The sequence below is a fragment of the Rattus norvegicus genome, chromosome 9 (genome assembly GCF_021556685.1).
Source record: "Rattus norvegicus strain SHRSP/BbbUtx chromosome 9, alternate assembly SHRSP_T2T, whole genome shotgun sequence".
NCBI lineage: Eukaryota > Metazoa > Chordata > Mammalia > Rodentia > Muridae > Rattus > Rattus norvegicus.
This window is the reverse complement of record NC_141542.1, coordinates 58,073,391-58,098,091: the sequence shown is the minus strand read 5'-3', so window position 1 is coordinate 58,098,091 and position 24,701 is coordinate 58,073,391. Positions and strand designations below refer to the sequence as shown.

The window sequence follows — 24,701 nt, the reverse complement described above, 5'->3', positions numbered from 1 at the left end:
CACACACTCACATATATGTGCACAGACACACACAGAGACCAGTTTTCATTTTTGTACCTCTGTCGACTTCCTGCTTGCCCCTCAACTTAAACGTCAAATCTTTTGAGTCCTTTAAGTTCATTTGGAATATGTATTTATGCAGATCATGTTTAGTAAAGATCACCTTGATGGCCCAGACAAAGTTTCTGTGGGTTTCTGAAGGCTCCTCATTAGAGGAGACCCCGAATAAAACCTGCAGTCTGTACCGCCCTGCAGCCCCGAACTCATACTCTTCGTATGACTGATATTAAAGCTTAGAGAATAACAATATTGATTTATAACTTACCACGCTCCACATTGTGTTTTGTTTGCCATTCATCTGTGTTTTTTATCTGTCCACCCTTTCCTCAAGTTAGTCATATAACTCCAACTTTAATACTTTTAGAGCCTAGTATGTTGGAAGTATTCATCCTGTATATATAAAGATGTATCAGGCGCACCTTGCCCTCGACAACTACAAAACATGGTTGAAGTCTAGCAAAAGTGAACATAGAAGGAGTGTACACGCTGAGGTGGGCTAATTGTCAAGCATTGTCTCTACCAGCTCTTCAGATACCTGTACCTTAAAACTATAGATACATTGCATGGGTCCACACAAGTAGACAAGATCTTAAATCAGTGATTTGAGACCAGAATTATGCTTTAATACCATGTTTCGATCAAACGCTAATGATTTAGAAATGGCAAATGACTGTGATGAGTCGGATGGTGATGGTGATGCTGATGAGGGTGAAGGAGATGAAGGTGATGTGGATTTGAAGCTTCCTGTAATTAGCTTACACATTGGAAAGGCTTTTTAAGCTCCCAGCTTCAGGGACTTCAGTCTGGGGAGAGTGGGTCTGGCATGGGAGCATGGCAGGATGGGAATTTATCTAAACAAATAGGATTGCCCGAAGGGGGCTGAGAAGCAAAGAAAGAATGAAGAATGAATGAAGGGAATGAATGAATGAATGAATGAACAAGAGGATGAAGCAAAGAATGAAAAATGAGTGAAGTAGTGAATGAATGAATGAATGAATGAATGAGTAGATGAAGCAAAGAAGGAATGAAGAACAGCCAAAGCCTAGGAGTCTTCTCACATCAAAGGCTCTCCTGCCATGAGCTCCCACTAGACTCATATCAGAAAGAATATGCACCTTTGGCAAGACATAGGCAGATCTACCTATGACAACCATAGTGCCGTGTGATACACATTATTTCTAAAGCCCTAAGAAATAAGAAAACTGAGACTCAAAAAAGTTGTTACTTAACTCCTGTCAGTTGGTAGTCAAGTGGCAGGTCCTGCTCTACTCTTCCTGATTGCACACAGAAAACTGGGGCAGCCCTTAGAATCTGAATGTGATAAAAGACACACATGCACACACATGCATGCTCACATACATAAATACACAAACACATATACATACATACACACAGACTTCATACACACACATTCAGATAGACACTCAAATACACATACATGTAGACACACACACACATGCGCGCACACACACACACACACACACACACACACACTCCAAAGAGTATCAAAGATCTTGGGAACTTGGGAAGAAACAAAGACCTCAGAACAAAAGACCCTGGAGGCCCTAGCAAGTAATCCATCCACACCAAGGGAAACATTCAGAAAGCTTGAGAAGTATAATCACGTGGCTTCTGTTTTAAATGACTCCCTCCTACTCCTGTACATAGGGGATGCTTAGAAGCAACAAGAACCAAGGTAGAAATGCAGTTACACCCTTGTGGGATGCAGGCAGGAATGGCACCAGGGACTGAATGTGGAGGTAAAGAGGACCTGAGGAGGAGGTTGGATGTGGGAGAGATTTAAATTCTATGGGTATTTTAGAGACACAGTTTCATAGTGTTTCTACAAACATCAGATTCAGACTAAGAAATGAATATCATTTGCTTTTTAAAAATTTTGTAACATTTTTACTTTAAGCATGTGTAGACATTTAGAGATGCGGTTATAGGGACCAGAAGAGAGCATTGGATGCCTGGGCTGGAGTTACAGGTAGATTTGCATCACCTGATGTAGATTCTGGGAACCAAACCCAGGGCAATTGCATCTGCCAGGTCAATTGGAAGGTGATTTTTCTCTCAGGCACTGAAAGAGTGAAAGTTCCTTTCACTCTTCTGTAGGAAGATGGGTACATCTCATGCAGATTCTTGTTCAGAATCTTTGTGATGTTAAATATAAGATATAATGTCTTTTATGAAAGTGCAAATGTTTGCTACCTCTAAGGAGAAGTATCAAAGACAATTGAAATAGTCAGGTTTGGAGTCTAGTGGAGTCTAGTTGAGTCTAAGGAGTTTACACGTCATCAGCCTATAGATTGGTGTATTAAGGATGGATAAAATGCTTTTATGGTGACAGAAGAAATTTGAAATAGGAAGACCAATTTCTAATCCTAATTTTTGAGGATGGAAGACATATCTTAATCAAGATTTCTTTGAGCTGGGAAAAGACATGCCTTGAATCTGTATGTGAGGTGGCAAAGACATACCTTTGAGCTGAGGAGACCCACCTCTAACCTGGACCACACCTTCTGCTGGAAGATTTTATAAGGACATGGGAGAAGGAAGCTTTTCCTCTTTGCCTGCTTGCTTTCACCCTACTCATAAGTCCACTCTGTCACAAGCATTAAAGCCTACTTCTTCAGGATTCCAGTGTAAACTGAAGACCAGCTGAGACATCCAGCCTCGTGGATTGAATAACTACTAGGTTTCTGGACTTCTGTTCACAGCCAGCCATTGTTGTATCAGCTAGACTGCAGCCTGTAAATCATTCTACTAAATCTCAAAGAGAGAGAGACAGAGACAGAGACAGACAGAGAGAGACAGAGAGACAGAGAGACAGAGAGAGGGAAACAGAGACATTGGAGAAAGATCATTCTATAAGTTCTGTTATTCTTGAGAACCCTGGCTAACACATAAGTCTTGAGTCAAAAAAGAATTAAGAGCCAGTTAAGGTGCATAACTGTGGTGTTAAAAGATCCAGTCTAATTTTCTTTTCCATCTTTATTAACTTGAGTATTTCTTATTTACATTTCGATTGTTATTCCCCTTCCCAGTTTCTAGGCCAACATCCCCCTAGCCACTCCCCCTCCCCTTCTCCATGGGTGTTCCCCTCCCCCCCATTACCGCCCTCTCCCCAACAATCACGTTCACTGGGGGTTCAGTCTTGGCAGGACCAAGGGCTTCCCCTTCCACTGGTGCCCTTACTAGGCTATTCATTGCTACCTATGAGGTTAGAGGCCAGGGTCAGTCCATGTATAGTCTTTGGGTAGTGGCTTAGTCCCTGGAAACTCTGGTTGGTTGGCATTGTTGTTCATATGGGGTCTCAAGCCCCTTCAAGCTCTTCCAGTCCTTTCTCTGATTCCTTCAACGGGAGTCCCGTTCTCAGTTCAGTGGTTTGCTGCTGGCATTCGCCTATGTGTTTGCTGTATTCTGGCTGTGTCTCGCAGGAGAGATCTACATCCGGTTCCTGTCGGCCTGTATTTCTTTGCTTCATCCATCTTACCTAGTTTGGTGACTGTATATGTATGGGCCACATGTGGGGCAGGCTCTGAATGGGTGTTCCTTCTGCCTCGGTTCTAAACTTTGCCTCCCTATTCCCTGCCAAGGGTATTCTTGTTCCCCTTTTAAAGAAGGAGTGAAGCATTCACATTTTGATCATCCTTCTTGAGTTTCATATGTTCTGTGCATCTAGGGTAATTCAAGCATTTGGGCTAATAGACACTTATCAATGAGTGCATACCATGTGTGTTTTTCTGTGATTGGGTTACCTCATTCAGGATGATATATTCCAGTTCCATCCATTTGCCTATGAATTTCATAAAGTCATTGATTTTGATAGCTGAGTAATATTCCATTGTGTAGATGTACCACATTTTCTGTATCCATTCCTCTGTGGAAGGGCATCTGGGTTCTTTCCAGCTTCTGGCTATTATAAATAAGGCTGCTATGAACATAGTGGAGCATGTGTCTTTGTTATATGTTGGGGCATCTTTTGGGTATATGCTGGGTCCTCAGGTAATTCAATGTCCAATTTTCTGAGGAACCTCCAGACTGATTTCCAGAATGGCTGTACCAGTCTGCAATCCCACCAACAATGGAGGAGTGTTCCTCTTACTCCACATCCTCGCCAGCATTTGCTGTCACCTGAGTTTTTGATCTTAGCCATTCTCACTGGTGTGAGGTGAAATCTCAGGGTTGTTTTGATTTGCATTTCCCTTTTGACTAAAGATGTTGAACATTTCTTTAGGTGTTTCCCAGCCATTCGGCATTCCTCAGCTGTGAATTCTTTGTTTAGCTCTGAACCCCATTTTTAATAGGGTTATTTGTCTCCTTGCAGTCTAACTTCTTGAGTTCTTTGTATATTTTGGATATAAACCCTTTATCAGTTGTAGGATTGGTAAAGATCTTTTCCCAATCTGTTGGTTGTCATTTTGTCCTAACAACAGTGTCCTTTGCCTTACAGAAGCTTTACAGTTTTATGAGATCCCATTTGTCAATTCTTAATCTTAGAGCATAAGCCATTGGTATTTTGTTCAGGAAATTTTCTCCAGTGCCCATGTGTTCCAGATGCTTCCCCCACTTTTTCTTCTATTAGTTTGAGTGTATCTGGTTTGATGTGGAGGTCCTTGATCCACTTGGACTTAAACTTTGTACAGGGTGATGAGCATGAAGATCCAGTCTAATTAAGTATGTCTTTTGCATCTGTAATCATTCACACAAGATAATCACAGAGAGAGCAAAGATCAGATTTAGCATTTGTGGTTTCAGTAGGCATTTAGGGGAAAGCAAGAAAGGGTAGAATAGATGTGAACTGTGAAATCTAAGCAAGATGAGGAAAATGGCCTGTGTTTGGGTAGCCAGCACCCCCATAAGAGTTCCAGTCAACTGTAAGTGCCAATATAGACAGAGTGACCCACTCAGGGGGTTTTAAAGATGGGCAAAGAGGAGATTCAAGAATGGGCTGTTTTAGAGACAGCCTTGCCCTTGTGAAGCCTTGTTATGAAGGTTTATATATAGTCTTATTAAAACTTGTCAGGTTGATGTCCCTGGGAGACCTGCTCTTTTCTGAAGGGAAATGGAGGAGGAGTGGGTCTGGGAGAAAGGAGGGTTGGGGTTCTGGGATGAGAGGAGGGAGGAGGAACTTCAACAGAGATGTAGTATGTAAGAGAAGAATAAATAAAAAAATGGGTTGTTTAACATTTGAATGTATGTTATATTAATTATATTAATGTTAGTTATACTAATGGTTCCTTTGCTTTATAGGGAAAATGATGCAAGGGTTTAAGACAATTAACTTGTGAAGTCCATTCATCTATTGACAGACATTGCCAAGTGGACTGTGTGAAAGAGTGAAGCGTATTTTCTTAGCTATTCCCATCAACTACATTCACCAAGTTAATTAATAACAAAAATTCAGTTACTTGAAGACAATGAAACTTAGCATCTAGCCAGGGTTCAAACACGTTTTACATAAATCAGTGGAGCTCTCCCAAGGAGCCTCCATAACCACCGGTTCTGTGGAGAGATGGGCAATAGGTAGAGAAGAATCCCCCGAAGCATGAGGTCCAGTTAACCTAGCACACATGATGAGATTACAAATGCATGCTACCATATCTGGCTTTACATGGGTTTGGGGATCCAGACTTAGAGCTTCACACTTACAGTGCAAATGCTCTGTCTTCTCAGCCATCTCCGCGGCCCCTTGTGTTTATAATTTCTCATTGGCACTAGGGGGAATTATCAGAAATTATATAAAATAGTGCAAGATGTAGTTATCCAGAGTACTCACCCATCCATGTATTTAATCTACGTTTTGCCTCTGAATGTACAGGTAACCTGGACAAACAAGACCAAGAGCCAAATCATATTGGGGGTGTAAGGAAGAAATTAACTCGAAGGGCTGAATGGCTCGATGGGTTAGGCACACTTTTGTACACATAAGGACTTGAATTCCAGAACCCAAATAAAACACCAGGCATGGCTTCAGACACCTGGAAGTCCAGCATTGAAAGGCAGGGATAGACAGATACCAAGAGCTCACTGGCCAGTCAGTCTACCAAAGAGGACAATCTCCCTGTTCCCAGAGAGATCCCAACTCATGGCAATAAACCCAAGGGCAAAGAGGAAGACACCTGATGGTCTGGTCTGGTCTCTTCATATGTCTACATGGGTAAGCATACCTACATGTTCACATTCATATACCACACACACACAAGCAACATATAATATACCTACATACCACATATATATGTGTGTGTGTGTGTTTATATATATACATTACACACACAGCACATACACAACATACAGATACACACTCTTTCACACATACATACACTCCACATATGCACCACACAAAGATACACACTTTCTCTTACACACACATATACACTGCACATACACAACACACACAGGTGCAAATTCACACAGACTTTAATTTTAGTCCTACAAGAGTGGATTTTGGACCTAGTTGGGTTTTTAAGCCTCTTTAGGCTTAACTTTTAGAGTAAATTCATACTTATTCAAATTCACATCTAGCAACCAGAAAGCTGTGGCACAGTTGCTAATCTCAGGAGTTCACAGCTCAACGTGCCAGGAATTCTGTGCAGTCCTTGAAGTTAAAAGTCAGCAGAAAGGGCTTCCAACAACACTTTGTTAGGGACACACCACCAGAGATATCAAAGGGTCGCTGTCGAGAAGTCACATTGTCAGGGACACTATTTTCCCAGATGCTTTGTTTAGTAGTAATGTCTCATGATGGGTGCTAGCCAAATGACTCAGGCTTGAGATGGAGCCAAACGCCACTGAAATAGAAAGGGCTCAGAAGCCTTCTTGGTGGCACTCACAAGGGACTGTGCCAGTCTCTGCACTACTAACAGTAGAACTGGAGAGAGAAAGGCAGCCTCACATATCTCTTCTGATGAGTAGTCTTCAGCCCAACCCCTTGTATAAATCAAACTCTGGATACATTACTGGAAAAGGAAAAAGGATTGTGTAGGCATAACATTTCTGCAGCCTACTTTTAATAAGGGTTCAACGTCTCCTCTACCCTACCACCCACCAGTTATTAGGATATGGGGCAATTGGACCTGTTCAGCAATAGTTCTCTGGGGGTGAGCTCAGTCTTCTTTGGCAGCAGTTCAGTCCCATAGCAAACACCAAATACCACTCAGCAGTCCAGTCCTCTTGGGCGGCAGACACCAGGCATGAACCAGCAGCTGTAGTTCAATCCCGAAGAAACCGCCAGGCTCGCCAACTGGACTGAGGTGAGGCCACTGAAGGAACCTCACAGGCAGTTCTTGGGTGAGTTTTCCTCAGTGTTGGAGTGAATCACGAGCTGAGTGCAACAATGCTGTGTAAGGCAAACCAATACATGCATGTCAGGGCGGAGCAAACCAAACCAAAGCGCGGTGCTCTTCTCCCACTGTCTATGGGGTCATATTTAGACTCCTTCATCAAGTGTCCTTTCATGTGTTTGCTATATCAAAATATCCCTTCACCTGTGTCTGCTTCAGGAATACAGTCTTTCAGGTGTTTGCTTTAGCAGGACAGCCTTTCACCTGTGTGCCCCAGCAAAACAACATTTGGCATAAATAACTTCCGTTTCCACTTCATGTAAGAACTGTCCCTTTCTGTATCATTAGCAATCTATACACACTAGAAACTATTGTAAGAACCATCACATTTTCAACAAATGGCATATGGACAATAAAGTCAAATAATCTAACAGAATAACCTTAAATTTCTATCAATAAAGAATACTTCAGGACTGTAAAAAAAAAAAAAAGAGGGGTCCTTTCCTTCCTTGGGACAGTTGACATACACTTGTGTCTGCTATACATACTGGCACATGCAAACCCCAAATCATTTCCATCCCAGAAGCTACATTTTCAGGTGGAGAGAATGAGGTCCTAAAGCATACAGACCCTCTCAAACCTCTGGCACTAAATACAAGGGAAGAATCTACCTCCTGGCTCCCAGTGTGTTCCCGTCTTTTTCGCTGAAATAAGACTGCTGTCTTGATTATACCAGTGATATACCTTAAACATTTCCTTTATCTGGCAATTAAATAAAAGTTTTTTTATCCGAATAAAACTAATTACATGACAAAAGTATAATCATGGATGTTGGTGAGACATCCGGATATTCTACAATATTACTTGCCATTGGGAAATGCAGCAGTCTCTCTGTTTGACCAACTAATTTGAAAATAATCTTCCAAAATAATTTGCTTCTGTGCTGGAAATGGAGCTTCCATCTCAAAATAACACAAGGCAGCTATTTGGGTGGCATTGTCATTTCTTTTGATATTTTACATAACCGAGGTACAATGATATATGCTACACAGGATGGCGCATGGGTTATGTACAAGCGTAAACTGAGCATCATGGGATTCTGTTATCCCTGGAGCTGGTCCTGAGAGTTCCCCACAGGTATGAAGTGACCTCGGCATTAAACTTAAATCAGACTGAATGAGATGTAGAGAGAAGTAGAGAAGGAAATCAGAAACGCTCAAATGATTTTTTTTTCCTGAAGCCAAGGAATATGGGAATAGCCTGGTCTACCCTTATGATTTCAGAAAAGTAAGAGCTGTGAAAGGTTATTGGCCATTTCCCATGAATATTCCAGTTCATTTGGCAGCCGACATCAAATCAAGGCAAGAAGCATGACTGGAATACATACAAAGAGAGGCACACTGAAACACGGACAAATTCTCATACACACCACACACACACACACACACACACACACACACACACACACACACACACAGAGAGAGAGAGAGAGAGAGAGAGAGAGAGAGAGATCACATGAGAACACCCCTGCTCTCAGTGAAGGCCTGCATTCCCAGCAGGGCAGCAGGGCAGCAGGGCAGAGAGTTTCTAGTTTCTACTGACACCAGCACCTGCCTGCCGACCTTCAGTCTGAGGCACCCACACCCTGCAGGCCCTTTTAGGGAAAGCAGCCACAGTAAGCAGGTTGACCCAGCTCAGTTCCAGAGAAAAGGCCCAACAACAAAGGTCAGCTGTGATATGAATCTCCAGCAGGCACAGTAAGAAAGCAGCGAAACTCAAGCGATCCCAGCCTGGCCGCTCTGTTCTCTAGTGTCTGACTGAGTCCCTTGCTAAACAATGAAGTTACCTGCCTGCTGACACATGAATGCAGTACAATGAATGGGATGGTTACTCAAATTCTTTTTTTTCCCCATAAATTACTAGAAAATCAGCTAGCTCTCTCTCCCCACTTTGCTTTTTCTGATGGAGACTCCATATTTGGTAAGCTGTCAATACATCCAGTGACTCTCATTCCGAAGACTCTGATTTGGTTTAAGATCCTACCAGTCCCAGTCACATTTAGATCTATATACCTATTTCTTTGTCAAGTCTCTCTCTCTTTCTCTCTTTCTCTCTTTCTCTCTCTCTCTCTCTCTCTCTCTCTCTCTCTCTGTGTGTGTGTGTGTGTGTGTGTGTGTGTGTGTGTGTGTGTGTGTGTGAATTAAGGACTCTGAACACAGGGATCTACATGCATAGTACCACCGAAATAACTGAGGTGTGCTCCTAAACCTTCCTATTTTCATGCTTGTAAAAGAGGGAGTGGAAATTCAGAAGATCCCTTGACTAGCCAAAGACACTGTCACTGACTTTCAGAAATGTTTCTTTTTACATCGATCAGCTCCTTCTGCTCTTCATTCTCAGGCTTCCTTGTCCTCCTGTTTTCTCTTCCTCTTCCTCTTCCTCTTCCTTCTCTGGGCCTCTCCCCTCTCCCCTCTCCCCTCCCCCCTCTCCCCTCTCCCCTCTCCCCTCTCCCTTCTCCCCTCTCCCCTCTCTTCTCATCTCTTCTCTTCTCTTCTCTCTCATCTCTTTTCTCTTACACACTCACTTTGAACCCACGAATGTCTTTAAAAATGTATTTAATATCTACCCAATATTAATATATATCTAGTCCTGTCTACTTGTTTTAGTTATTGACATAAATATTTGCATTGACACAGCCTTCCCACACCCAAACAAGGAAGTGTGCTTACTTTTCTTTGTAACCTAAACTCAGGCTAATCCGACAGTTTCGCTCCACGCCCAGCTGGCCCCAAAACTCCAGTTCTTCTTAGATTCTCTGTACCATGGATGCCATTGCTACAGTCCTGGAGAGCAGAGATTTGGATGGGGAACCTTGACAGAGATAGAAGGGGGTGTCTACTTCACAGTGGATGTCAGGCTGTGCTCACAAGAACAAATTGTGTGGCTACCTTTAAGTCCTTTTATGGGCTGATGTGGATTGCTGTCTGACTTAATCAGAGTCACTTTGTCTGTGAAGACAGCCAAGATAGGTGGAATATTTTTGTTCAAAAAACTGTGTATGTCTTGCTTGAGATACGGGCTTGCTTACCTTTTGAGAAGCCTGTGTGTAGTACCGCATGGTCCCTGCCCAGTAAGAATCAGTCCCTTGCATCACTGACATCAAACAAAGCCGTAAAACCAGTTCTCCTCTTAGGCTGCAATGGGAAAACAGGAGCCTACTTCTAATAAATGTTTTACTGGATCATGCAAGTCCCTCAGGAAGCAGGCCCACATTCTTATCTGGGTACCTGGTCTCTACCTGGTAGCCATCTCAATCACTTACCATTCACAGCCTCTTCCTCATAATTTGAGAGTCTGATGTCATCTGGTGTTCTCCTGGGCACCTTGGTGTCTTCTCCTGAGATGAAGTCATACTCTGGGAACTTGGAAACTGCTGCCTTGGGCTTCTGGGTTGACCCAGAAGGTCATGAGCAAGACAATGGCCCATTGAAAAGGTAGATTCCTAGTTAGATGCAATAATGAAAAATGTTGGTCTTCACAAGTATTTTTGGAAGATTTGTGAAACAAATGAATGGGCAAGTCACCATTTTTGTGTGCTGGGGGGCAGGGCCTGTTTCCAAATATTTGGATGGAGAGAGAATACAAAGCAACCCAGTCTGTTCAACATTTCCAGGCTCCCCTTACCTGCTGCCATCACCCTCTTCACTGTCAGGGCATGGACCACACCTCAAAAAAAAAAAAAACAAAGAAACAAAAAAAAACAAAAAACAAAAACAAAATAAAAAACCTGACATTGTGCTGTAACACACATAAATTCAGACCCCAAGCCGTCCCGTGATGCTGACTGTCTGGGGATGCTGCTTCCTCCTCCCCTCTCCACAGTGTCTGCCTCTGCACATTCAGTCCCATCTCTGCCCTGCACCCCTACCTCTCAGTCTTCCCTCTGTGGTTCTCCCTCCACTCTGTGGCCTGAGTGATCGGCAGACTCAAAGTCCGTGCTTCATGTGGGATTTTATCTTCTAGGTCGCCATGTTTTCTTCCTGTCCTATATGTGACAGTGTTCTTCTTCTTTCCCTCTTTTCAGTGCCCATTCATTTGCTCTCTTAGCTCACAGCCAGCTGACATTTCCTCATACAATCTTCCTTTTCCTCAAGTTTGGTAAAATGTCCTTCCGAGGGTCTTGCCTACCACCTCAGTGGCTGACATTGCCTGTTTATTTGCCTGAGTCCATGTCTTTGTTGCAAAAACGCTGCCTCTCTTGGTCACTGCTGTAGCTCTAAATCTTATCAGAACGTTGACCTTGTAGCAAATCCTCTGGATTGATGGTTTTGTTGCCGCTGAACTGGTGGGATCAAACTGAAGCCATCAATCCCACCAGCCAAGGCCTTTGCCACTTAGCTGCACTCCAACCTGTCTAAATAGTTGTTGCATAAATTAATCCATCCATAAATAAATGAAGCATTTTAAGACAAAAATGTGAATTTTAACTGAGTAGCGAAAGTTATGTCACTCAGTACAGTACTGGAAGGTACTTTACTAAGTACTATGTACTAAGTATTAAGTGCTAAGATACATGGTCATTGAATCTCTGTCTACCCTAAACTTTTTGAAAACGCATTTATAAAAGTCATTTCTATCAATCAGCCCCCTCCCCCCTTTCTTCAGCCCTCCCCCCTTCTATCTGAGTTGCTGGTCAAGTCTTTCTGTAAAGGTCCCTGACCGTGGCAGCACATGCTTTCCTACCTCGTGATTCTGGTTTTGATCGTGAGGTCAGTGGAGGAAAGCACGGTCATCAGTCTGACTCTAGGACTTGACTGACAGCATTATTTGCCAGGTCTCTCTGGAGCCCCATCTACACCATGTAAAGATCATACCTGGACTGACCAGCCATCCTGAACTGTATGTACCCCTTTTCATGTGGGTAGGTACACTGCAGAGTACAAGTCCTTCCTAACTGACGAATTTCAGATTAATAAAAGACAGGAACTAATGAGGATGAGAGTGTCAGGGGTATAGCTACCTAACTCCATGCTGAGTTTAGTTCAGTCCAGCCCAGCTGACCCCACAAAACCTGAACGCTTGGTTATCAGATTGCTTTTATACTCTAGAATAACTCACGTTTAATGTATTTCACTGTTTACGGGCATATCATACCAATCCCTTACTTAAGTGCACAGTGTCCATGCTTGCAAGCAGTGCAGGTGGAAGGAACACATTCACTTTTTCAAACCATCCTGACTGAACACATGAGAAGTTAACTGAGCTTCGGAACATTAACTGTTTACACTCCAAACCAGACTGGCCACCGAGCTTTGCCTCCCTAGCGGCGCCTCCCAAAGCTGCTACTGCTGCAGCTGTGACCCCAACCCAAGGCCTCTCCTTGGACCACTCTCCGAGGTCACAGATCACAGGAGGCTTTAAAGGCCACAAGGTAAGCCACGTCAGGTCCCTTGTTTTGCCAAAGTGGGAGTGGGACAGCTTGAACTCTCAAGGTTGCGTTAGAGAAATTTAGACTGTACCTCTTTCCTGAGGCACACAGAGGAGCCGATCAGGAGCAGCAAGTGGGACCTGGGAGAAGGAGCTAAGCAGGGGATCAATGTGCCACAGAACGCTATTCCTTCCTACACCGGCCAGTTTCTAGTTAAGACAGACATAATTTCTGTTTGCTTATTTTGTCCATAAAATAGGCAGAGATTAAAATATACATAGTAACTGTATGCATAGTAATTGTCGTTAAGGGGTATTGGGAAAGTCTCTACTCTACGACTTGACATATAAATGATATGACTTATTTGAGAGACAATGTGGTAATTACTTTTAAGCTTCAAATGGACTTGGAGTGGCTGAAGGAGGAGGAGGAAGGGGAGAAAGAGGAGGAGGAAAAGGGAGGAGGAGAAGGAAAAAGAGGAGGAGGAGGAAGAGGAGGAGGAAGAGGAAAAGGAGGAGGAGGAGGAGGAGGAGGAGGAGGGGGATGAGATCCAGGTCAGCTGAGACTACATATTGAAACTCTGACACTCTCTCTCTCTCTCTCTCTCTCTCTCTCTCTCTCTCTCTCTCTCTCTCCCTCTCTCCCTCTCTCCCTCTCTCCCTCTCTCCCTCTCTCCCTCTCTCCCTCTCTCTCTCTCCTCCCCCCCTACACAACACCCACAACCCCTCTGAGTCCATAACTGACCTTCCAGGATTCTACCTATAATTTTCACAATGACTCCTTTCCAATAGACTTGCAGAGACGATCTGGACAGTACTGTCTGTACACAAGATGACAAAAACAAGTAGAGACATTACCAGATCAGTTGTGGTTATGATTCATAATATAAGAATTTTATGCATGAGTTTTCTGTCTTGTGAGTTATATATATATATTTTTTGGTCAAGAGGAATCTTGAATTCGAATACACTAAAGATTGATTTCATTGTTGCCGATGCTAAGTTAGAACGATCAGTTTGATCGAGTGCTGGGTAACTCAGTGACAGTGCACAGACTCACTACATACGGGAACATGGGGTGACCACCTGGCTCAGATCTGTTGAGCCACACAGGAAAAATGTTGAGTTGAATGTGAGAAAAGAGAAAACTTAGCCACTGTATTGACTCCATGTTTAAGCAGTTATCTTATCCTAAAGTTAATAGTTCAACACTAATAAATGCAAATATGTTATTTTTCCGTGTCAGCAGTTAATCAGACAGAAAGGACTCATCTAGATGGGGAGGGGAGCCAAACATGTCTGGCCAGGTTTTCGATTCCTAAGCTTCCAGTTTTGGTATCTGAGGGATACCAGTCACCTGGAGGGATGGTGGCTTCAGAATACGCTGGGAATGTTAAGCAGCAGAGTGGTATGGCTGGACTTCATTTGTACATATTTACTCCTGGCTATACACACTCAGGTGTGTGTGTGTGTGTGTGTGTGTGTGTGTCCTCACCTATGTCCGTGTGAATGCAGGTCAGAGGTTGTCTTCCAATCACTTCTCCGTCTTCTTTCTGCTATAGAGCTTTTGGTACAGAGCCATTGGTTGACTGGACTAGCTGGCCATCAAGCCCCTGGCCTCTGTCTGACTTTATATTAGTTCTAGGGGCAGGAACTCAGTCCTCAGACTTGTACAGAAAGCACCTTTCCCACTGTGCTTTTCCACAGACCCAAGGAATTCCATTTTCAGATATTAATCCATGTCTGGTACCAACCACTTATTTGACATTGAAAACAGAACAAGCGGGCAAGCAAACCATTATTTCCCCGACTAAGTGTGTAGTCGATGGGTAAGACCTACCCGTGTAGGTCAATGGTCAACCCACATACCATGTTCAGCAATATCTCTAGATTTTAACTCTTCCCAAATGCATCTATTTCTGACTGCACTTGAAGTTTCATGTTTGTTTGGGTTTTTTTAGGCTGTAAGTATGGAAAATACTAAGCTGTACCCTTTTCCATAGCTGTCCTTGCACCAGAGTTGAAATCATGTACATACTGAAGAGCTGGCATGCTACACAGTGCTTTCGTCGGGGTTACAAGCCTAGCAAATACAAACACAGTTATCTGAATCAAGGGACTGCTGTTCAGAGTAAGCGAGAGTACGTGTCCTTTGTTGAGCTGAGATTCGATTTTACCTGGGAACCTCATCAGGAAAAACAACTGAAGAGAGATTCTTAGTAAACGTTGTGCTAAGACACTCTGCATTCTCTCCACAAAATATCCAGCCTTAATTCTAGAAGTGTTTGTCAGAAGTGAATGACTCAACCAGCTTTGTATGAGTCTGCCCAGTGCTTGATCAGATTGTTAACGTCTCAGTTTAAGGCCACAGGTGAGGCCAGTGAGGGCGGGTTGCACACGATACTGTGGTTCTGCGTATTCCTTACCTCTCCGTGGACTCTATTTTTCTTTGTTTCCCTTCCTCCTGTGGATTCCGCTTTATTATTGTTATCTTCTTCGGTTCTGTATCATTTTTAGCACTCTTTAAAAGACTGGGGGAGGAGGTGTGCAAGAAAAATAAACAGGCAAAGCCTGCAGCCTTACGAAAATAGCCTTGTAATTTGATATGGAAGCTGTTGTTTTGAATTCCACGGACAATGGTTTGCAGCCCCAGGTCTTCATCTTGCTGCTTGAAGGAGCACAGCCTAGTCTGACGGTGTTCTTGGAAACAAAGCCCCACCAAGGACTGGGAAGCAAGGGTGAGTATGTTTTCATTCCTCGCCCTCTCAGAGGAAAGAGTGTGTCAATTCTGCTGTTGATACTTCCCGATGCTTCCTCTTCTACGAGCCCTATTGCCACCTCTAAAATCATCCTCAGTCCTTTAAAATAGTATCAGTATTAATGTGACCTCTATATTCAAATAAATATCTCGTCTCCTGGGGTTCTTCCCCCCTTCTCTTTTAAGCTTTATCGGTTCTCAGATAAGCAAATCCGCACTTCCTTGTTCAATGGGGAAACACGATCACAGCCCACGTGGGATCTCTTATGTGCAGCGCAGCCCTGGAAATGAAGTTAATTGTGCAGAAAGTTAACCAGTTCAGCCAGTGCGAAGGTTGAAGGCAGAGTACTGTTTGAAGCATCTTAAGGCTCCCGGTTGTTCAGTCATCTCTAGCATCAGGGTTTATGGAGTGGTGGTGATATATCCCTCTCTTCCTTTCTAGGATCGAGTGTTCTTGCGCCTAACTTTAAAAATAACTGTCACTTAAAATATGTAATTAAAGACAGTCTCATTCATTTCACCTAACTTTACAAAGAGAACAGAGAAAGTTGGAGAAGTGGGAACCCCAGCAACGGCTACATCCGTCCGTCCACAACTAGTAACAAATGGTAATAATAAGAAAAAAAAGCACTAAGAACAGCTTAGAAAGCTAAAGTACCCTTTTCTACTCACATATGGAGTCAAGGGCTGAGGTGATGGTTTGGTTGCTAAAGTAAACTTGAAAGGACCTGAGCTCAGATTCTCTGAGACCCATGCAAAAAAGATGGATGTGTGGCTGTAATCCTTCCCCTGAAGTGGCAGAAACAATTAGGATCCCCAGTGAGTAAGCTCTAGGTTCAATGGGAGACTCTGTCTCCAAATGTGGAGAGCTATAGAGAACACCTCATATCAAGCTCGGGCCTCTAAACTCAAAAAAACATGCGGGCACATGTGCGCACACACACCCACACACACCCACACACACACACACACATCACACACACATATCACACACAGGAGCACACAACTGAAGGTATACACATGCAAAATAAGTAACCAGGATAGAGAGCATGTTAGATACCACAATACAGGCTGATGTATTGATGCATAAAACTTTAAATTATTTGAATAATGGCAAACAAGTAGAATCATTTAAGGTAGTGATGCCTGGTCCCTGAATATAGTCACAGAACGAAAAGCTCAGACAAGGAAACATGCTGAGCTGGGCTTTCACACAGACACCAGTGGTGCGGATCCTTCTCCTTTCCAAATGTCCTTGGCTATTGAGCTCTAGATTGACCAGAGCTCATATTTCAATGTGAACATCACTGTCATTAGAATCGGTCTGCACACTGCACTTTCTGGTTTCATCAACAGGGGTCGCTGTGGCACTATTACTAGTAAAGGTCCACCCAGCCTGCTGAACAATGGGACCCTGCATTCAGTCAGTCAACAACCATCTATTGCATGGCATGACACAACACTACCAGGCAGTAGGGATAAGGAGGTATGAGAAGCAGGCAGTCTGGACATACTGAAAAGAGGAGGAAGAGAAAAAAGAAGAGAGGGTTAAACATGCTGAAACAAAAGTACAGGTGAGACCATTGGCAAAAGCATCAATAGCCTTCTCAGTCTCCATACACTGAATACATACATCGAAGGAAAATTTCAAAGAATCACATTAAAAGAACAAATCACCAGGAATCTCAATTTTGAGAAATAAACCAACACGTTGTTATTAATCTTCATGAAGAGGGTTGCCCTACAGCCATCAAGTTTCTCAGCCACATCTGGGGATATGTTGAAAATGCCTGTCTCAAACCAGTGCCACCCAATGCTTGGAGAGATGTTGACTTCATTTGGTTCTCCCACAGAGCCAGGTCGACAGCCATGATAAAGGAACTTTTCCCTCCAATGTCTTCAGTTAGGATCATCACTTGGATACCAACATTGAAAAGGGAGTTTGACGAATGGCCTTTGAAAGTATGTCAGGGAAATGGTGGCATCATTTAGTTGGAAACAAATTACATAGGCTGAATATAAAGCCCTTTGGCACTTCCCTTTAAGGAAATGGAGTCGTTTCCAGTTTCTACCCTTTAGAACACTGCCAGCCATTATCTGTGGGTCATGAGAACAAGAACCAGCTTAATGTCAATAGAGTTGAAGGTACTCTTTCAGTGGCTAACTTCTTTCGCCCGATTAACTAAGCAAACGGAACGAAAGGTAGTTTGATTAGCTTTGGGTTCCACTGAGATAAATGGCCTCCCTCTCAGAGGTTTGGTCCAGAACAGAAATTGTCTCTACCTCCCCACCCTGGTTTACAATTGATAACAAGCCCTGATTGTGGCAGGGAAGTGGCTATCCGGCACAGTCTTGGTTCTCATTACAAGGGTAGGTGAATGACCTTGCTTTATGACTTCGTTCTCAAAGGAAATGGCGCCTCTTCACAAGGGTCAGCCTGGGGAGAAGGCTTAGTGGGTAAAATGCTTACTATCATGAATGATGCGGACCTGTGCTCAGATTCGCAGCACTCACATAAATAGTTAGGCATGGTAACACCCAACAGAGACCCATAAGATATCTCCAGACAGGGAGGGTCAGCCAGTCTAGCGGAACCAGTGAGCTCTAGGCTCACAGGTTCAGTGAGAGATCCCATCTCAAAAACACAAGGTGGAGCAGACAAACAAATAATAATAAAGACAAATAAATAAAATAAATAAAAAGTAAGAAAGAGCTCCAGACCATTCTGCTCACATAGTAGGTGTCAGGCCAACCAAAGCAACAACATAAGGAAACCCTGTCATTGAAAAACAAGAAAGAAAGAAAGAAAGAAAGAAAGAAAGAAAGAAAGAAAGAAAGAAAGAAAGGAAGGAAGGAAGAAAAAAAGAGTACAGAATGATTGATCACATGCCCTATATAGACACTTAGTCTCCATGTATGTACACATACCTTCATGTACATGTGCACACACAAGAACATAGGAACATATAATATACATATACCACACACACAAATGCACACACACACACACACACACGTATGCACACACTCATGCCAACATACACATATGAAAATAAAAATGTGTAAGCAAGGGGGAAAGGGTCCATCCTCACTCATAGTAAATGATGCCAATGGGTAAAGAATCCGTTTCTTCTAGTGAATTACTTTTAAGTTCAAAGCAGCTAGTGCTGGTGAACACATACACAGAACCTCTACTTCCTGCTACAGTTTGGGACCACAGAAACTGGCAGAAACTGGTTGAGAAATCAATCTGACAGTAGTTACAGCAGCCATAAGGAACTCAAACCTTAAGTAGCAGCAACTGGTGATGGGATGTTAGTCTGATGTGCTTTTAATATCTGAGTCTACTTTGTGAGAGGGAAACATTTCTATAAAATTATAGAACTAAGTCCGATGTGGTATCCCTGCCTATAAGCAGAGCATTTGCCTAGAGTTCAAGACTAGACCGTGCAGTAGCGTGAGTTCTAGGCCAACCTACACTACAAAACAGAATCCTATCTCAGAAAAACAAAACCAGAACTATTTGTAATTTCAGAGTAAATCCACTGTACTGGCTGCTTTTCTGTGTCAACTCCATACAAGCTAGAGTCATCAGAGAGGAAGGAGACGCTCATGAGGGAAAACCTCCATGAGATCCAGGTGTAAGGCATTTTCTCAATTAGTGATCAAGGAGGGAGGGCCCAGCCCATCATGTTTGGTGCCATCCCTGCGCTGGTAGTCCTGGGTTCTATAAGGGAGCAAGCCAGTAAGCAGCACCCCTCCATGGCCTCTGCATCAGTGTCTGCCTCCAGGTTCCTGCCCTGTTTGAATTCCTGTCCTGACTTCCGTCAATGAGAAAAGGTGCTGAGGAAGTGTAAGCCGAATAAACCCTGTCTTCCCCAACTTGCTTTTGGTGGTGGCATTTATTTCATCACAGGGATAGAAAAGAAAGCCTAAGACATCCATGAAACATTATAACATTCTGTTCAAATCTGAAAGCAGGGGAAGGGTATGCAGTTATTTAACCATCAACAAAGTTACCCAGAATGTAATTAAATCTGCATGACAAATTATACACAGTGCAAATGTATGCACTGTACACATTGTCATATCTTGCAGGCTAAATCCATTATTTCCATGATTCGGAGTTTATCTCTGCACCAGCATAAAGAGATTGGAGTTCAGGAAGAAAGACAAGAAACTTCCTAGGCTAGGAATGCATGCTGTGACGTCACAGAGCTGATTCTATACTTATTCAAATTAGCCAGCGTCTGCTCGACAGCCACCCTGACCCTCCCTTCCAGGCATACACTTTAATATCATGCAACTATGCTGTGTTTATGGGTGCAGAACATGGATGAGAAAAGAAATAAAAGCCAGACTGATGGATGAGCTGTGCCGAGAATTAGCTTGGAAGGATAATGTCCCCAAGTGTTTGTTGCTGGGTTTAATGACAGCGACAGCTTTATGACATATAAGTGTTGTGCCAAGCCTCTGTAAAGTAAGAGACAATTGTGACAGCATCTAAACTAGTCACTGCGGAGAGAAGCTATGAGAAGGGAAATGACCATCCGCAGAGAAAATGGATGCTGCACTGAAGAAGTATTTTAACCTCAGCCTTTTACTCTCTGCACTGTTTCCCTCCATTCTCTGTCTTGGTTTATACCCAGGCTCAGAGATTTAGAATAGAAATCCCATCTCAACACACCCTAACTCCTCCATTCAAAGTAAGCTGCTTCGTTTAATGAAGAACCCTTGGCTTGCACCCTAATGTCTACTAACTTTTTCTGGGGTTCCGTACACGGTACAAGGTCTAATAACCATATGGAGTAGCTATTGTCTCTGAAGGATCAAGGCACAGCTAGATTATGTGAGCCTGGCATGGTGACACACATTTGTAACCCCAGTCTTTAATAGGACTGAAGTGAGTTGGAGGTCAACCTAAGTCACATAATAAAACCCAATAAAAAACAGGAAATAAAAAGGGAGAGAGAGCTGTGAGGGGGGTGGGGGGAGAGAAAGAAAGAGAGAGAGAGAGAGAGAGAGAGAGAGAGAGAGAGAGAGAGAGAGAGAGAAAGAAAGAAAGAAAGAAAGAAAGAAAGAAAGAAAGAAAGAAAGAAAAGGAATCGAGACACAAACTTTTAGGCTGTGTGAATTGAGTGCCAATCTTTACTAGAGATTTACTTGCGGATTCCACCCCTTAGGGAGTTTGACACTGTCTCCCAACCACAGCCCACCGCCAGCTCTCCTGTAGCATCTATAGACAAGCTTTTGTCTCCTGTGTATACCAAAAGCTCCCAGAATGCTCCATTTTCCTCATCGCTCCCAGAATGCTCCGTTCCAGTCACCACACCCAATGCTTACAGATATGCTTAGGTTTCTAGTTACGTGTGTGTTCTAGTAGTAATGTGTGGTGCTAGTCAGCCTGCCCTGAAGGCAGTGGAGGCAGAAACAGGTAACGAAAAGTAAACCCCGCTGGAAAAGACTGTCCTTGCTTCCTTCCAACCTAGGCGCCAATTCATATACTTAATTTTTCTTAATTTCCTCAGGGGTCCAACAGACATGAAATCCCATAAATATTCTTCAACTCCACAGACACTGAGAAGCCACTGTGATTACGAGAGACCAAGGATGAGTGCTGGGAGTGGCAAGGCCGGCGTAAGGGAAGAGGTGGGTCAGTGGATCCCAGGTCACGGGCAGTAGCAAGCACTGCTGTATGGGCAATAGCGCCATGACTTGCAGCATAATATGCTGAACACATTGAAAAGCTAGCATTTGGAAGGTGTTTTTCTTTCCTCTGTTGGTTTTTTGTTTTAATTGGGGAGAGGACCTGTCTGTTTGTTTTGACAACAGATGATAGTTTGGAAAAATAAATGTTTTATCTCGATATAAATTCTACATAATATACACATATATTAGGACCCCGCATCCTCCATTCGTATAATCCTTTCTACCTGTCCAACTGATTCTACTGGAAGCCTTCCAAGGAGAGGGGCAGCTTAAAATTGTGTAGAAAAAAAAATCATGACTGCACATTTCCTGTATCTTTGAAAGTCACTCTCGGGTTGATTCTGGAGACTCATGTGGTGAGTTTTCCTTCCACTTCATACTCCAACTGCTTGTTCTCTTTCAGTTCAAGTTCAGCTACAGTTCTGGCCAGGCCTTGTTTCAGTTTATATCTGTACACCAATCTGTGTACATTTCCCATTTCCATTTAGGAATTTCCCCCCTGGGATGGCAGGAGGGTCCCTCTCCCAGCTACAAGCTGCTTCCACCACTTTGATGGCTGAAAAACATTTTCTCAAAATAAAAAAGAAAGTGTTCGAATTCTAGTGCTTGAAGAACTTCTAGGGACCCAAGTGCTTATTCTGAACATCCCTAAAGATGTGTTTTTGATAGAGTAAGGGGCAGAGGGGTCTAGAGAGAGGTACATGGAAGAGGAAGGATTGTATCACGTCAGACAACCTCAATTCTCCTATAATTTCCCCAGGCCCACCTCTGCTATTGGACTCTGCACCCCGACAGGAAGAAAAAAAGCCATTTGAAGCTGATGACTGTGTACTCTGAGAACCAAGGGACTACAGCTAAAGGAACCCTGTGCTCAACCCCAGGCCCACTAGATGAAGACCAGCAAGCTGATTTGTCCATAGAGCCTTTTTTCTGCTCATGTGGCACGTCTATGTACTCTGCAGAGAAGAACTCCAAGCAAGGCATTCTATTCTTGCTGTTCCGTACCTCCTCCTGCTCTGAGCTAATTAAGGGTCACTTCGGGATTTCCAGAGTTTTCTTTGGTGGCTTCAGAGGGGAAAGATAGGAGGTGGCTTTGAACAAACAGGAACCTCACCCATAAAGCCAATCTAGAATTTCAACCTCAGTTCTTGTGCCAGCTGAATCGTCACGTGGGACAGGAGCAGCGCACTGTGCCAGGGAATTTGCCCTTAGGGAAAGACAAAACCCCAAGAGCAGGATACACACACACACACACACACACACACAAAGTTAATCTCCGAAACACTAGTCATACTGGCTTACAGAGACAAACATGCCCTGAGCCCTAATTCCATATCATGGATGATAACAAGACCAAACACTGGGCTCCGAATCCCTCAGCTAGAAAGGTGAATTGTGTGCTTAAATATACAGTTGGTGTGCTTCAAGTTATAGGCAGGTCACTTGTCTCTCCGAGGTTGTCTGATGCTTCCAAAGACTGCTCTGGATTGCCCTGAGTCTGCTGTTACCAGCACACACCAAGTTACAGCTCCCTTTGTGGTCTTTAGACACATGTAACCAGTTATTCTACCCAAACACCCATGTGACCATCACCAGGTCTGAAGGCATAGTCTAGGAGAATTTGAAAGGGTCAAACAGAAAAGTCACATTCAGAGCCTGCCCCACATGTGGCCCATACATATACAGCCATCCAATTAGACAAGATGGATGAAGCAAAGAAGTGCAGGCCGACAGGAGCCGGATGTAGATCGCTCCTGAGAGACACAGCCAGAATACAGCAAATACAGAGGCGAATGCCAGCAGCAAACCACCGAACTGAGAATAGGACCCCCGTTGAAGGAATCAGAGAAAGAACTGGAAGAGCTTGAAGGGGCTCGAGACCCCATTTGATCAACAATGCCAACCAACCAGAGCTTCCAGGGACTAAGCCACCACCTAAAGACTAAACATGGACTGACCGTGGACTCTGACCTCATAGGTAGCAATGAATATCCTAGTAAGAGCACCAGTGGAAGGGGAAGCCCTGGGTCCTGCTAAGACTGAGCCTCCAGTGAACTAGACTGGTGGGGGGAGGGTGGCAATGGGGGGGAGGATGGGGAGGGGGAAACACCCATAAAGAAGGGGAGGGGGAGGGATTAGGGGGATGTTTGCCCGGAAACCGGGAAAGGGAATAACACTCGAAATGTATATAAGAAATACTCAAGTTAATTAAAAAAAAGAAAAGAAAAGTCACATAGACAAACTTAGCATGAGATTGGCTCACCTTAGATACTCGTCTTTCAGAGGGCTGGCTAGTATATGGGGAAAATATATTTTGGAGGCATTTTCTATGCCTTTAAAAAGTCAGGAACACTGACTGAAGCTACACCATCCAACACCCTGTTCATCCTATAAAGTTTTCAGCCTAGCTTCAAAATAGCTCATAGTTCTAGCTCAGTTCAGTTCTAGCACAGTTTGTCCTTCATTCCTAAGAATCATTTTAATTGTCTTGTCCATAGATGATCCTTGGCTTGTAATGAAGTTATATCTCAATAAACACTGTGTTCAGTTGAAAACATCATGCAAAGTTAACATGTAAGCATCATAGTTCAGTCTTCCTATATTAAATATACCCAGACTAGTTGCTTGAGCTAGGCAAAGTCATCTTAAACAAAGCCCACCCTTATGGCATTGAAATTATTACAGGATGTAGCTGTGTTGGGATGGCAGCCTTCTAGTCTCTCCTCCTTCCATAGCTATGTGCCAAGTATTTCTAGCCTCAGAAAAGCTCCAAACTGCAAATTTGAAATGGTCTCTTTCTACTTTATGTGAATGACTTTGCAATGTCTGCCATAAAGTTACAAACTAGTTAGTTAGTGCACAGGGTAGCACATGGCTGTGTGTGCTCTAGATTTGGGAGGCAAAATCAGTAGGGTTGTAAACTTGAGGCCAACCTGGGCTACATAGCAACACTAGCTTACAAAAGCAAACAACCGTTTACTTCATAAGTGGATGAACATTTTGTGGGAAGAAAAACTTCTCCTAACATTTCAAAACCGATTTTTAGAGATTAGTATATATAACCAAAATCTTGAAATGTCTGATCTGTCAAACACTGGTAAACTAAACACTTCCTAAAGTTCCTATTGCTGCTATTAACCTACTAAAGTAGCTACTTAAAAAGTCATGGGTCTGGAGCTGGAAAGATGGCCTAGCAATTTGGAGTACTTTATGCTCTTCCAGGAGACTCTGGAGTCAGGAGTGGGACTGGGGGAGGGGTGTTGATTCCAAGCACCTGGTTCACAACCACTGATAACTCCAATTCCAGGGGATCTGCTGACCTGCTTTCCGTGTGAACTATGTTGTGTGCACGCATACATGTAGGCAAACAATAGAGTAAAACCAATCTTTAAAAATCATGGGTCTACTTCATTTGCTTGAATGCTTACCTTGAATTGGGATTTCTGGGCAATCTCTTG

General features: G+C 43.3%; 2 long non-coding RNA genes across 12 annotated transcripts in view; one reads left to right on the top strand and one right to left on the bottom strand.

Moving 5' to 3' along the window:
- Positions 1–7,038: 7,038 nt before the first annotated feature.
- Positions 7,039–24,701, bottom strand: part of LOC148003702 (uncharacterized) — a 35,338-nt gene continuing 17,675 nt past the window's right edge. Inside the window, exons 2-9 of one of the 5 annotated variants that reach the window (XR_015629104.1) lie at positions 15,203–15,815; positions 13,522–13,597; positions 11,278–11,763; positions 11,034–11,075; positions 10,672–10,851; positions 10,438–10,543; positions 10,079–10,192; positions 7,039–7,405 (exon numbers count right to left, since the gene is read on the bottom strand). This is a non-coding gene — a long non-coding RNA (uncharacterized LOC148003702). Of the gene's footprint in view, positions 7,406–10,078; positions 10,193–10,437; positions 10,544–10,671; positions 10,852–11,033; positions 11,076–11,277; positions 11,764–12,092; positions 12,231–13,521; positions 13,598–14,271; positions 14,816–15,202; positions 15,816–24,701 lie in introns of those variants that run through there. The other 4 variants (XR_015629105.1, XR_015629107.1, XR_015629106.1 and 1 more) reach the window with 4 other exon arrangements.
- Positions 12,141–24,641, top strand: LOC134480287 (uncharacterized). Of its 7 annotated transcripts, none has more exons than XR_015629101.1 (5): positions 12,172–12,780; positions 15,294–15,514; positions 15,977–16,142; positions 21,063–21,183; positions 22,004–24,641. It is a non-coding gene; the product is annotated as an uncharacterized LOC134480287 (long non-coding RNA). The 7 variants fall into 7 exon arrangements; XR_015629103.1 differs by having other exon boundaries at positions 12,456–12,780; positions 15,424–15,514; XR_015629102.1 differs by lacking the exon at positions 12,172–12,780 and adding an exon at positions 14,939–15,147.